At 45.4% G+C, this 13,449-nt stretch overlaps 1 protein-coding gene across 8 annotated transcripts in view; it reads right to left on the minus strand.

Moving 5' to 3' along the window:
- Positions 1-13,449, minus strand: part of PPP1R9A (protein phosphatase 1 regulatory subunit 9A) — a 171,441-nt gene that overhangs the window by 154,167 nt on the left and 3,825 nt on the right. For all 8 annotated transcript variants that reach the window (XR_005556460.1, XM_039341476.1, XM_039341477.1 and 5 more), the window contains exon 2: positions 7,467-10,256. The gene's annotated coding sequence lies outside the window, so the exon portion shown is untranslated. The remainder of the gene's footprint in view (positions 1-7,466; positions 10,257-13,449) is intronic.

The raw sequence follows: 13,449 nt of genomic DNA on the forward strand, positions 1-13,449 counted from the left end.
AAATATATAAAAAAATGTAGTCTTTAAGATTTTGTTCTATTTTTTTGTTCAACGCCTTTCTTCCCAAAGATGTAGAAGCTGCTTTTCCAAGCCAGGAAAATAATTCCAACAGGGCTCTTACAGGCAAAAAACAAAAACAAAAAAGGAAAGTAGAATAAAAAGAGGAGCAAAGAACAAAGTCTTACCCTGATTCACCACGGTGGGTTTTCAAGCTTAAATGTTCATTGACTTGCGGTTTCTAGCGGCTAGGTGATTGGACATTTTACTGGCCGGTCTTCTTCTCCGTCGGCCCTCAGAGTTGGCCCAGACAGCTGGAGGAGCTGTCTTATACACTTCCCCAGGTAGACCATCTGGCCCTGGAGCTTTATTATTTTTTTGCTTTTGTACTGTCATTCTTAGTTCCATTGCTGTTATTTTTTTATTCAATAATTCTCTTTGTCCTTTTAATTCCAGGAGACCATTGGCATTTAAATATTGTTTTATATCAGTGGTTCTCAACCTTTTTAATGCCGCGACCCCCAACCGGTCGTAAGTCGAGGACTACTCAACTAGTGCAGCACCGTTTGCAGAATGGGACTTTTGGCGGGCTCAGCAGGGCAGAGACAGCCTGGACAATTCCTATTGGCTTTTGAAAGCCAATAGAATTAGACTCTATTCAAGAGAGTCTATTCTATTGGCTTTCAAAAGCCAATAGAATAAAAGGGAGTAGCACAGCTAAGGAAAAGGGGAAAAAATGGCGGACTGCGTTGTTTGGCGACCTCTGTGAAATGGTCGTTCGACCCCAAATGGGGTCCCGACCCACAGGTTGAGAACCACTGTTTTATATTCTCCTTCTCTGTTTCCTTTTTTATATAGAGACTCAAAGTAATTCTGAATTATTTTTTTCTTTTCATCTATTTTATATTGCACCTCTCCATTTTTGTCCTATAGTTCCTGAATAAATCTTTTTTCCTTTTCTTTTTTTAATTTATAGGCAAGCCACCTCCCAGGTTTGTTTGCATGTTCGAAAAAATTTTGTGTGGTTATTTTCAGTTCTCTTGCCAATTCCTCTTGTTCTACTATATTTAATTTATGTTTGGCCAGAGTCATTTCCTCTTTAATCCTTTCATCTTGTGGCTCCTGCTGTAATTTGGATTCTAATTTTTTAATCTCTTCCAAAAATATATTTTGTGTCTGCCTTTTCACCTTATTTTTCTAGCAGTATATGCTATTGCTATGCCTCTGAGATATGCTTTGGCGGTGTCCCATATAATTTGTAGTGATGTTTGTTGTTTAGTGTTCTCTTTAAAAAATAATTCCATCTCTTTTTTAATCCTTGCAGTAAATTCTTTCCTTTAAGATTTGGGTATTAAGTGTCCACCTTCTCTTTATTTTTTTCTGACCTGTCCACACTATCTTCAGGGGGTTATGATCTGCCCATATGTTTGGCATTATTTCTATTGTCTCCACTTCTTGCCCTATTTCCCCATTCATCCATGCCATATCTAATCTAGATCACGATTTGTGTGGATTTGAAACAAAAAATGTTTTTGGTAGTGTTTTTCGGTTCTTTTTATTTTTCATATTGCTAATATAGTCCATTTTTACATCTACTATTGCATTATAATCTCCTATTATACAAATATTTCTTTGTCCAATTTCAATAAGTTTTTGGTTTTCATTTGGAGCATAAATTGTCACCAGTAACCATGATTTCTTTTCCATTTGTAATTCTAGTGTTAATACCTTTTGTTGTGTATCTTGATATTTTAAATTGGCTCTAATTCCTTTTCTGATACAGACTGCTATTCCTCTCTGTTTTTGTTCCATTAGTGATGTATATAATTCTCCTAGTTTCGGAAATTCCAAATATTTTCTGTATAATTTTTTTATATGTACTTCTTGTAAACATACTATGTCTATGCCTTGTTTAACCAATTTAGTTAATATTTGTTTTCTTTTAACTAGTGAATTTAGGCCGTTAACATTGATTGATAATAATCTAATCTTCCCGTCCATTATTTTACTTCTGGGTTTGTCTTGCTCTCGAACCTGTTCCTCTTTCTTTCCTTTGTCTTCTTACCTCCTTACTTTCTCTCTCTTTTAATTCTAGTTGCTGATCTTCCTGACTTTTGGATTCTAATTCTAGTTCTTCCCTACTACTGTTCTCTTCTTCTTCCCCTTCTAATTCTCTTGCCTTATCCAAGCTGTCACTTTTAACCCTTCTTTCCTGCCATGTTATCAGCATCCCCTCAGGGATTAACCATCTAAATGGAATTTTTTTTTTTTTAATAAGATGTGCATGAAGAAATCTGTAGTCTCTTCTCTGTTCCCTCACTTTCCTTGGAATTTGTTTTAATGTTTGAATTTTTATACCTTTGTAAATTATTGGATCTTCCCTTGTAATCCTGTATATTAGGTCTCTAATTTTTTTTCTGGCAAATCTTATGTGTATCTCACTTGATAGTTTATTCCTTTTAGCATAATTTGTGTGGATTCGGTACACCTCATCTATTTCTGGCAATATTCTTGTTTATCTCTTTGTAAAGCCTCTGCTATCAGCTCTACCATAATGGTGCCCAAATCTTCTTCCTTATCCCCCATAATGTTTTGAAACCTTAAATAAAATGCCACCCTATCCATCTCCAGATGTGTAATCGATTCTTCCAATTTTTTATTAGTTTCCATCAATTTTTTATCTACTGTGTCGACTTTTTTCCCTATTTTATCCAATCCTACCTCTACTGTCAATATTCTTTCCTCATTTTTTTCAATTGTTTGTTGTATTGTTTCAATCTTATTATCTAATTTATTCATATCCCCTCTCATTTCAATATGATTTTTTGACATTGTCTCCTGCATCTTTAACATTGTTTCTTGAATAGTTAATAGTGTTGTCTGCATGCTTTGCATATTTAATAGTACATTTTGCTTCTCTGCCCCCAACATTCCCTCTATTGTTCTCTTTCCAGGGGGAGATGAAGGTGTCAATACTAAGCTTGACATTGCTTTTTTCACCATTCTCAGTGTTGCCATCTTAATATCTTATTTATCCAATACTTTTTTATTCTTTATAACACTTTGTTTAGTCAGCAACCTTTCTAACTTTAGTCCTTTCTTCTCCTTCCCTAATCCTCATTTTCTTTTTATTATTTAACACCCAATCTCTCTAAAACTCCCCAAAAATTTTTCCACCCAACTTATATCATCAACCTTTAGTCCATTAGTCCATGCATCCGTTCCTGTCTCTCACCGCCCAATCACGTCCTCTCACCATCTCCTTCACTTTCCAAACTCTCCTTACTTCCTGGTTCACCTCCTCCGTTCTCTTCCAACCTCGATTTCTTTGATCCTTATAACGTGCCATTTCTCCGATCTCCCTAAAGTTCAAATTTTGATCTATTCCCATCACGTTCACCTCTGTATTGCGTCCTCATGCCAATTCCTTCACTTTTCGGACCTTCCCCTCCTCTCTGCTCCGACTTCACCAGCCTCCAATCCTCTCCAAAATACTGCTTCTCTACGTTTGGCACGCAGCCTCTCTATTGATCTTCTCTCCTTCTAAGCGTTCTTCTCACTTTCACTGTCACCACCGCAGCACGTCCTCTTGCTGTTTCTTTCCTTCTTTCTCCTCCAACCTCACTTTCTGCAATCTTCTACAGCTCACTACTCTTCTGTCCTTCTCAGATCGCCATTTTCACCGTCAACTTGCCGATCGTCTTCTCACAGTCTCCGTCTCCATCTTTCATCTCCCAACCTCTCTATCACGCCCGCCCGTCGTCGTCCAGAAGAACAGAATCAAGGAACGCAGGTACGAGGTGCAAGTAAGGCCCAGCGGCGCCCGGTCACCCCCCCAGCGCTCGGCTGCACTGGCAGAGGAATGGTAGGCCGCCAAAGCGGGAACGGAGGGAAGGAAAAGGGACGTACCTGGTATCCTGTGGGGCTATTCCAGTGGCTGGGATGGTGCCAATGACCAGCTGGAGTCAGGGCAGCATCCAGCATCAGGGAAGCGTTTGGCAGCTGCAAGCTGTGTCCTGAGTCACCCCCCACCAGTGAATGACAAGTCCCATGGGGCTTGACATGCGGCCCCCTCTACCACGGCTCCTCCTGGAAGATAGAAGGATGTGGGTGAACACACGGTACTACAGCTGTCATTACCTGGCTTTCCTGGATACCTATGGTGGAACGCTCGTACCAGCCGGGGAGCATGCACGTCCTTCTCCCTAACCCATGATGCCTCTGAGAGGGGGTAGCCTTTCCACTGAAGAAGATATTGCACCTGTCCGTGGTGGGTCCGGGAATCGAGTACTTCTTGTACTTCATACTGTGACCCTACGACTGGCCCCAGTGCGTTGGATATGGGAGGGGTCCCATATACTAGATTTAGCAGACTCCCGTGAAACACAGGGTGAATTTTCCCCAGAAATGGGGGTAACCGTAACCATATGGTCACTGGGTTGACCACCTGGATTATCTGGAACGGGCCTATATATATTTGGGGCCTAGCTTCTTGCTAGGCACCTTCAGCCGGAGGTATTTTGTTGATAGGTACGCCCAGTCGCCCACCCGGAAGGGCCTATGGTCAGCTCTCTTTTTGTTGGCCTGTGCTTTTACCGCCACTTCGGCCTGTATCAGGGCATCCTTCACTTTTCCCCACAACCTTGCTACCTGTGTCATCCACGTCTGGGGGGTATGTGGCATGCTCGTTCCCTGAGGCCACTCAGGGATGGGAACAAACTCCACCCCGTGCACCACCCGGAACGGGGCAAACCCTGTGCTGCTGTGCACTGTGTTGTTGTACGCCACTTCAGCAAATGGTAAGAGATCCACCCAGTCTGTTTGCTGGTACGTGACGTAACTGCGGAGATAACGCTCTACCATAGCGTTTGCACATTCCATCACCCCACTGGTGCTGGGGTGGTACGCGGAGCTGAGGTCCTGGGACGACCCTACCAGATAGAGGAAGTCATGCCAAAAGTGCACTGTAAACTGCACCCCCGATCTGAAATGACTTGTCGGGACACTTCATGGAGATGGTAGACGTGCTGAACAAAAAGCCTAGCCAGTCGTCGGGCCAAAGGCAACCCTTTTCAGGGACAAAGTGGGCTTCTTTGGAGAAGAGATCGATGACCGTCCAAATCATGGTGTAACCACGGCTTCCTGGCAACTCAATCACGAAGTTCATGGCGATCTCCTCCAATGGTCGGGTTGGGTCAGCCACCTTCTGCAACAATCCCTTCGGCTTTCCCACACAGGATTTTGCAGTGGCATAGATGTGGCTGTCTTTTACGTACGCCTCCATGTCTGTTTTCAACTGAGGCCACCAGAACTGACGCCACACTAGGTGCAACATCTTCAAAAATCCGAAATGTCTGGCCTGCTTGGTGTTGTGGCACCGCTGGAGAACGGTGCGCCATAGAGTTTCAGGAACATATAGCTTGTCACTTTTCCAGGCCACCCCTTCCCACCATGTTAACAGTCCTTGATGGTCACACAGCCATGCGTCACCTAATATGGCCGCCTGTAGCTCCAGGAGCGTGCCACTTGCCGCTGTACATGGGGCTATTCGGGCTATCCCTTGACTATAGGGAAGCATGATCGCCTGCACTACCTCCTCCCTCTTACTGTGGTACTACGGCATGCGTGACAGTGCGTCTGCGAGAAAGTTCCTGCCCCCTGGCACATATTTTAGGGTGAACCGAAAATGGCCAAAGTACTGAGCCCAGCTGACGTGTTTGGGCAACAGGCGTCGTGGGGTTTGCAATGCCTCGAGATTCTTATGGTCCATCCATACCTCGAATGGCACTGCGGCTCCTTCCGGCAGATGCCTCCACATTGCAAGCGTCCATTGTATGGCGAACATCTCCTTTTTTCAAATAGCCCACCCCCTTTCAGTTACGGTGAACTTGCGGGACATGTAGGCACAGGGTTGTAATGCCCCTGGCCGTTCTGTTGGAGGAGCACTGCTCCAACGGCCACATCATTGGCGTCAGCTTGCATCACAAAGGGGGCATCGGGGTTTGGGTGGAGTAACACGGTTCTTTGGCAAAGAGGGCTTTCAGGTCCTCGAATGCCCTCTGGCAGGCCATGGTCCAACCCAACGGTTGGCCAAGCCATGGTTTGCTGGTCAGGTGCTTGTCCGTAACAACTCAGTCAAGGGATGGGCCACAAGGGCAAAGGAGGGAATAAACTGCTGGTAGAAATTGGCGAACCTTAGGAAGCTTTGCAACTGACGACGCGTCCTGGGGCCTGCCATTCCAACACTGCCTTCACCTTGTGAGGATCCATTTCCACACCGTCCCCTGAAATCCAATATCCCAAGTAGTCCAGGCTGCCCCGGTGGAATTCGTATTTCGATAGTTTCACGTACAGATTGGCGTCGAGGAGTTTATGTAACACCTGCCATACTAGGCAGACGTGCTTCTCTAGGGTGGCGGTGTAAATGAGAACGTCATTGAGATAAACCAGGATCCCATGGTAGAGATGCTCATGCAACACCTGATTGATCAATTGCATGAACACTGCTGGGGCTCCTTGTAGACCGAAAGGCATTACTTGGAACTGGAAACTGCCTAGTGGACAGTTGAATGCTGTCTTCCACTTGTCTCCATGCCGTATTCGTACCCTGTAGTACGCCTCCCGAAAATATAGTTTGGTGAACACCCGCCCCTTGCCCAACTGGGCCAGCAGATCATTCATAAGTGGGAGGGGGTACAGGTGTTCGACACAGACTGCATTGAGGCCCCGGACGTCTACACATAAGCGAAGCAATCCATCCTTTTTTTCCTTAAATAGGACTGGGGCAGCGATCCGGGAACGGGCTGGTTGGATAAACCCCTTGCCATATTCTGATCAATATACCGCTGTAATTCCTAAAGTTCCTTGGGCGCCATGGCATACATCCGGGGCTTCGGTAGTTTGGCCCCCGGTATGAGCTCAATCGCACAATCTGTCGAACGGTGGGGTGGCAACTGGTTACACTCCCTCTCACTAAACACGTCGGCCAGGTCGCTATACACAGCTGGGAAAGGGTCCTTCCCCCCTCTCCTTGTAACTGGACTCCGGGACTTGCTTCTTGGGGCTCGGGCCAGGTGGTTGGGGTTTAACCCCAAGGCATAACCTACGATAACCACCCTCCCACCATATGGTAAGGCCCCATTTCTCCAACCAGCCAGGCCCAGGATCACCGCCTCTGTCGTAGATGGAGCAACAATAAAGCGGAGGACCTCCCAATGCACCCCCAGATCCAGGTGGACCGGTTCTGTGATGTGGGTGGCTGCCCCCCCCAACAGGGACCCGTCCACTTGCTCAAAGCAGACAGGGTGAGCCAACCATTGCAGCCTGACGCCACTCTCTATTGCTACTGCTCTGCTTATTAAACACCGAGTACACCCGATGTCTATAAGGGCTCGACATTCCCTCCGCACCCCGGTTTGTGGACTGGTTAATGTTATAGGTAAAATAAAGGGGCTTATTGGCTCACTCACCATCAGGGTGTCCACTGCGTCATCCTCACTGTCGTCAGCAGCCAGCCGATACCTTGCCACCACTGTGGCATCCTCGTCCACTGGAGGCGCCCGCTGGAACGTCGGAGTTGCCAGCTGTTTCGCCGCTCTCGACTTCTCTGGGCTTTTCAGCATTGGGGTAGTCCCTCCGGTTACCGTGGGGCTCTGTGGACTAGGGGCTGGACATTCGGCTGCCCGATGGCCTAACTGGTTACACCGGAAGCAGCGGAAGGAGGCCCCGTCAGGCGGGCCAGGAGCCTTGGCAAGCCGGCCAGCTGGCCCTGTCCACCCTCCCGTGGCCTCCATGGAGGCCATCACGGACGAGCAGTGTCCCCTCCCCCTATATGGAATTCCCTGAGCCCTGTATCCAGGTCCACCACCACTCTGAACTACTCCCGAAGCCGGTTTGGCACACCTCTGTAGACACAGGCCTGGTGTAGCCCTTGGTCGAGGCCCGCCCGGAAATGATGGACCAACAACCGTTCCGGCCAAGAAGAGCACAGCCGCCCCACTAGCCTCCACAGGCCGACCTCGCTGCTTCAGCAACAGAACTTCTGCTTCAGCCCGCTGGAGATGTGATGCGTCCTCAAACTGAGCATGCAGAGCTTCCAGAAACAGGCCCTTCCTCCGGCCACCAGAGGCCTCCCGTGGCTCTCAGCAACAAACAGTGGCTGGCCTCCTTGCTTGGCTACTCTGTTGACGTCCACGGGCTCCGAAGGTCTCTTGCGGCTTCCAGCAACCAATGGCGGCATCCTTTGAGGCTTGGCGGCTAACAGGTGCCCCCCACAACTTGGCAGCTCTGTCGACGGCTGTGGGCTCCTCCAACCGCCGGTAGGGCTCAGTGGCGCCCGGCCACCCCCGGCACTCAGCTGTGCTGGCAGGTGGCAGGCAGTGCCCGGCCACCGGCCAGGCCCCTCCGGCTCAGGAACGGTAGGCCGCCAAAGCGGGAATGAAGGGGAAGGAAAAGGGCCGTACCTGGTGTCCTGCAGGGCTATTCCAGTGGCTGGAATGGTGCCAACGACCAGCTGGAGTCAGGGCAGCGTCTGGCGTTCAGCAGCTACAAGCTGTGTCCTGAGTCACCCCCCCCACCAGTGAATGGCAAGCCCCATGGGGCTTGACATCTCCTTCCACACTCTTTCACCTTCTTTGTTCTGTGCTAGAGCACCCCAATCTTTTCTTTCTTTTATCTCACTCCTGTTAATCCTCTAACTATTTTAATGTTAAATCACAGCTCTTCCCGCCAGGTCGCCGCTTATGCTGAAGATTCCCTCTTTTATTGAGCTTCTTTACAACACCAGAACTAATAGATAGGTAAATCTTTTAGACCTTTCTAATATTTTGGAATATTTTTATAAACTTTTAACTCACTCTATGACATAGTCCATTAAGAATATCTTGCTTCCATATCCTTTGTGGTTAGCCGAGGCCTCGGATCTGCCATCAGTTGAAAGCAGGTTTTCAAGTTGGATTTAAGGGTTTTCCTCTGTCGTAGTGGGTGCCTGCCTCTCACCTCACTGCTCCCTAAGGTTTCACCCTTTTTGCACATAGTCCTCCAGACTACGAAGGACCTCCAAACTTGAAAAAATCAGAGTTAGAGGACGGAGACTGTCCTCTTCCCCCTGCACCACCTCAACGTCACCGCAGGAAGTCCTCCAGAACCTTCTCTTTTTAAAACAGAGGCTTCCCATTATGGAAGTGGGGTCTATTTCTCAGTGAGATTTTGACTAGTCAGGGCAGTAAAATTTATTTCACGTGCTTCCCAAGGCCACTGTTCACCCATGTTAGTACCCACACACATAAAACAGTCACATTCAGAGATGAAGCAATTCTTTTGGACCAGATCAATAAAAAGATTATTTGATGTTGAGAGCATTTCAATTGTGGTTTCCAGTTCATCGTAAAAAGAAAAAAAAACCCAAAAATGTTTTTGGGACGGTGGTATAAAATGTCAAGTTGAACCCATAATTGTGTCTGGTTTAATCGATAGCTGGTCCAAATCATGCTGAGAAGTCTGCTGGTCTGGTTATCTCAAAGCACACCAGGTTGCAGGAATCAGCATTGCACTGAGAAGTGCTAACTCCTTTAATCATATTAAATTTTCCTTTGATTGCGCCAGATTGGGTAGGATGTTGTTTGTATTAAATGAGTAAGCCTGTCTCCATACTTAGTCCATTTAGCTTGATTATAGTCAATAGGTTTAACATACATCAAAGGAGACTCTGGCAATTGTCCATAAGTCTCGTGTTATTCTTTCAAAAAAGGTAATGTCTGTGTGTCCCTCCATATGTCCAGATTTGAAGTTGTTGGTAGGGCTTTACTGTATTAACAAGAGCATAGCAAATGACCCTATCCCCCACTTTGCAAGTAACAACTCCTTTTTGTTCCTTTAAGTATTGGACCCATGGTCTGAAGAAAGGTGTGAGGGAAACAGCAACAAACAAAAATGTAGCAATACATAATCTAGATATTACGAACCTAAGTTCTGGGGTAGTCCAGTCCATTGAAGCTTTTCTCCTAGGTAGATCGAAATAGTTCAACAGGCGAAGCAGGTTGAAATTTCACTTTCAGGCTGCGGAGTTTGTCACTGGAGAGGGAATGATGGGACTTTCCATGGACTCATGCTTTCATTCCTTAACTCCCACTGCAGTTGAGGTCAAGAAGGCTTGGCATAGTTGGGACCACTCAAGACTGGAACTTATAGAAGACAGTTCTTTCACCTGAACCCGCTCTCCAGGAACAATGGTCAGAGACAGGTGGTAGGGCAGCCTGAGCCTATATGGAATAGAAGACAAAATCTGCACCAGATTATACAAATACTGAGTAACATTTTTCTCTTCTTCATTGACATTCTTGAACACCTTCATGCAACTCCCATCCATCATTTCAAATAGGACAAGATAAATGTTGAAGCCTGTATTGAAATGGCCTCACCACTAGATGTCACAACCTGTCCAGCCATTGTGTACCATCTGCAACATCAGCCAAAAACAAGACACATAACTCCTCCCCCTCTTCAACATTCATTTCCTTTATGTACCTGCCTTCAGCCTCCCATGTGCGCTCTCTTCTCTCAACTTTATGTAACCGTTTCCCTTTTACTATTCATTTTTCTTTCCAACTTCCAAAACTATCCATGTTTTGTCTCCTTCTTAGCCAGAACTACAGGGAGGGAAAGCCCCGGCCCTCAGCCTCTCCTAACATTCTCTTCTCCCCATCCAATATCCACCACATCTCTTTCTTATCAACTTTGCTGTAGCCGTCTATCCATAAACAATAAGGCTGAACCTTTATCTGCAATTCTATCCAGAATCAACATTTATAAAGAGAGAAAAAAATTATTTTTCAGTGCAGCTTCACAAAAGAAAAAAAAACTTAATGAAGTATTCTGAGTTAATATACTGAAAATATACATATATGTGTATGCAAAGACTGAAATTGGAGCATCAAACTTTGAAAATATTTACAAATCTGAGCAAAACGATTCAGAATCATTTTCTTAAGGTTCTTTCTTTTATAATACATTTAGCTTTAACAGAAGGGAGAGCTTGTTGTACTGATTACGTTATCAGGTTAGGTCAGTTACATTACTTTCATTTTGCACATACACAATTGTTGGCAACAAGCCCAAAAACTTTGAACAGAAATAAAGCTTCAGCAGAGAAGGGGGAGTTGGGGGAACTGGATGTTACAGATTCTGCATTTCTAAGCTTTAAACACAAATTGCAGTTGGCAAATCAAATGATACATTTGCGACAAGGAGAAGCCATACTAAACAAGTTATCTTTGTTCTTTGTCCCTGAACAAAGTTAGAATAGAAGCAAAAAACCCCTACAATCTCAGACTTCAGCCCCCTCCTTTAATTTTTCCTTCCACCTTCCAGGCTAGAGTTAAACAGAGAGAAAAAAAAGTTTTAAGATGATCAACCCCAAGCCGCCTCCTTTCCCCTTTTTCCGTCTCTCTCTTCCAAAGCAAAGCAAAAATAAATGTAGCAAGTCAATAACAAGAAAGCTGAACAAAATTTTTAGAAAAATTGCACAGGGACCTCGGCCCCTTTTAAATTTCTCTCTTCATATTCTCATCCAAACACTTTTTTATTTACTTCATCCACAAAAACAATAACAACAAAATCTATAATTTACTGTTTCTTCCACAGCCTGGGGTGGGGTGGAGAACTCTCACTCACTCACTCACTCACTCACTGGAACACTGGCAGAGTTACGTCCAGAAGTGCCACACATTAGGAAATTGGTAGCATTGCTTTATAAACTTGGTTAGCCGATGAAAATCAGACAACAGAGCCATTACATCATAAGAAAGACATCAATCATTCCTGTACATTCCCTTATTCCCTCCTTCAGTATATCCCATCCATGTACATGTTTTCCAAGCTTGCATGAAATTTCTCTGGTGCAAAAGCTGATTACTGGAGGACAGGAAAAGAGCTAATGTAGCTCCCATCTTCAAAAAAGGAAAAAAAATGGACCCAGGAAATTACAGACCTATCAGCTTGACCTCAATACCTGGGAAGATTCTGGAAAAGATAATCAAACAATGAATCAGCAAACACCTAGAGGCAACAAAGTCATTACTAAGAGCCAACATGGGTTTGTCAAAAACAGATCGTGCCAAACAAATCTTATTGCATTCTTTGACCAAGTGACAAAATTAGTAGATCAGAGGAATACTGTGGATATAATTTACTTGGACTTCAGTAAGGCATTTGATAAAGTAGATCACAATCTACTACTCGATAAGATAGAAAAATGCGGGTTAGACAGCATCGCCACCAGATGGATCCGTAGCTGGCTGACTGGCAGTACTCAGCGTGTGGTCCTCAATGGAACCGCATCTACATGGAGGGAAGTGTGTAGTGGGGTGCCCCAGGGCTCTGTTCTGGGCCCAGTGCTCTTCAACATCTTCATCAACGATTTGGACGAGGGGATAGATGGGGAAATCATCAAATTTGCAGATGACACCAAGCTGGAAGGAATAGCCAACACTCCAGAAGACAGGCTTAGGATACAGGAGGATCTGGACAGACTTGAACACTGGGCACTATCTAACAAATGAAATTCAATGGCGAAAAAAGTAAGGTTCTACATTTAGGCAAGAAAAACCAAATGTATAGGTGTAGTATAGGCAGTGGTTCTCAACCTGTGGGTCGGGACCCCATTTGGGGTTGAATGACCATTTCATGGGGGTCGCCCAACAACGCAGTCCGCCATTTTTTTCCCCTTTTCCTTAGCTGTGCTACTCCCTTTTATTCTATTGGCTTTTGAAAGCCAATAGAATTGACTCTCTTGAATAGAGTCTAATTCTATTGGCTTTCAAAAGCCAATAGGAATTGTCCAGGCTGTCTCTGCCCTGCTGAGCCTGCCAAAAGTCCCATTTTGCAAACGGTGCTGCACCAGTTGAGTAGTCCTCGACTTACGACCGGTTGAGTAGTCCTCGACTTACAACCGGTTGGGGGTGGCGGCATTAAAAAGGTTGAGAACCACTGGTATAGGGGGTATCTTGCTCAATAGCAGTAACTGTGAGAGGGACCTTGGAGTCCTAGTGGACAATCACTTAAATATGAGCCAGCAGTGTTCTGCAGCTGCCAAAAAGGCCAACACAGTGCTAGGCTGCATTAACAGAGGGATAGAATCAAGATCACGTGAAGTATTAATACCATTCTACAATGCCTTGGTAAGGCCACACTTGGAATACTGCATCCAGTTTTGGTCACCACGATGTAAAAAAGATGTTGAGACTCTAGAAAGAGTACAGAGAAGAGCAACAAAGATGATTAGGGGACTGGAGGCTAAAGCATATAAAAAAAGGCTGCTGGAATTGGGTATGTCTAGTTTAACAAAGAGAAGGACGAGAGGGGACATGATAGCAGTGTACCAATATCTCAGGGGCTGCCACAAAGAAGAGGGAGTCAAGCTATTTCCAAGGCGCCTGAAGGCAGGACAAGAAGCAA

The sequence above is a fragment of the Crotalus tigris genome, unplaced genomic scaffold (assembly GCF_016545835.1).
Source record: "Crotalus tigris isolate CLP2741 ecotype Arizona unplaced genomic scaffold, ASM1654583v1 scf7180000017765.3138416, whole genome shotgun sequence".
In the NCBI taxonomy this organism is placed as follows: Eukaryota; Metazoa; Chordata; class Lepidosauria; order Squamata; family Viperidae; genus Crotalus; species Crotalus tigris.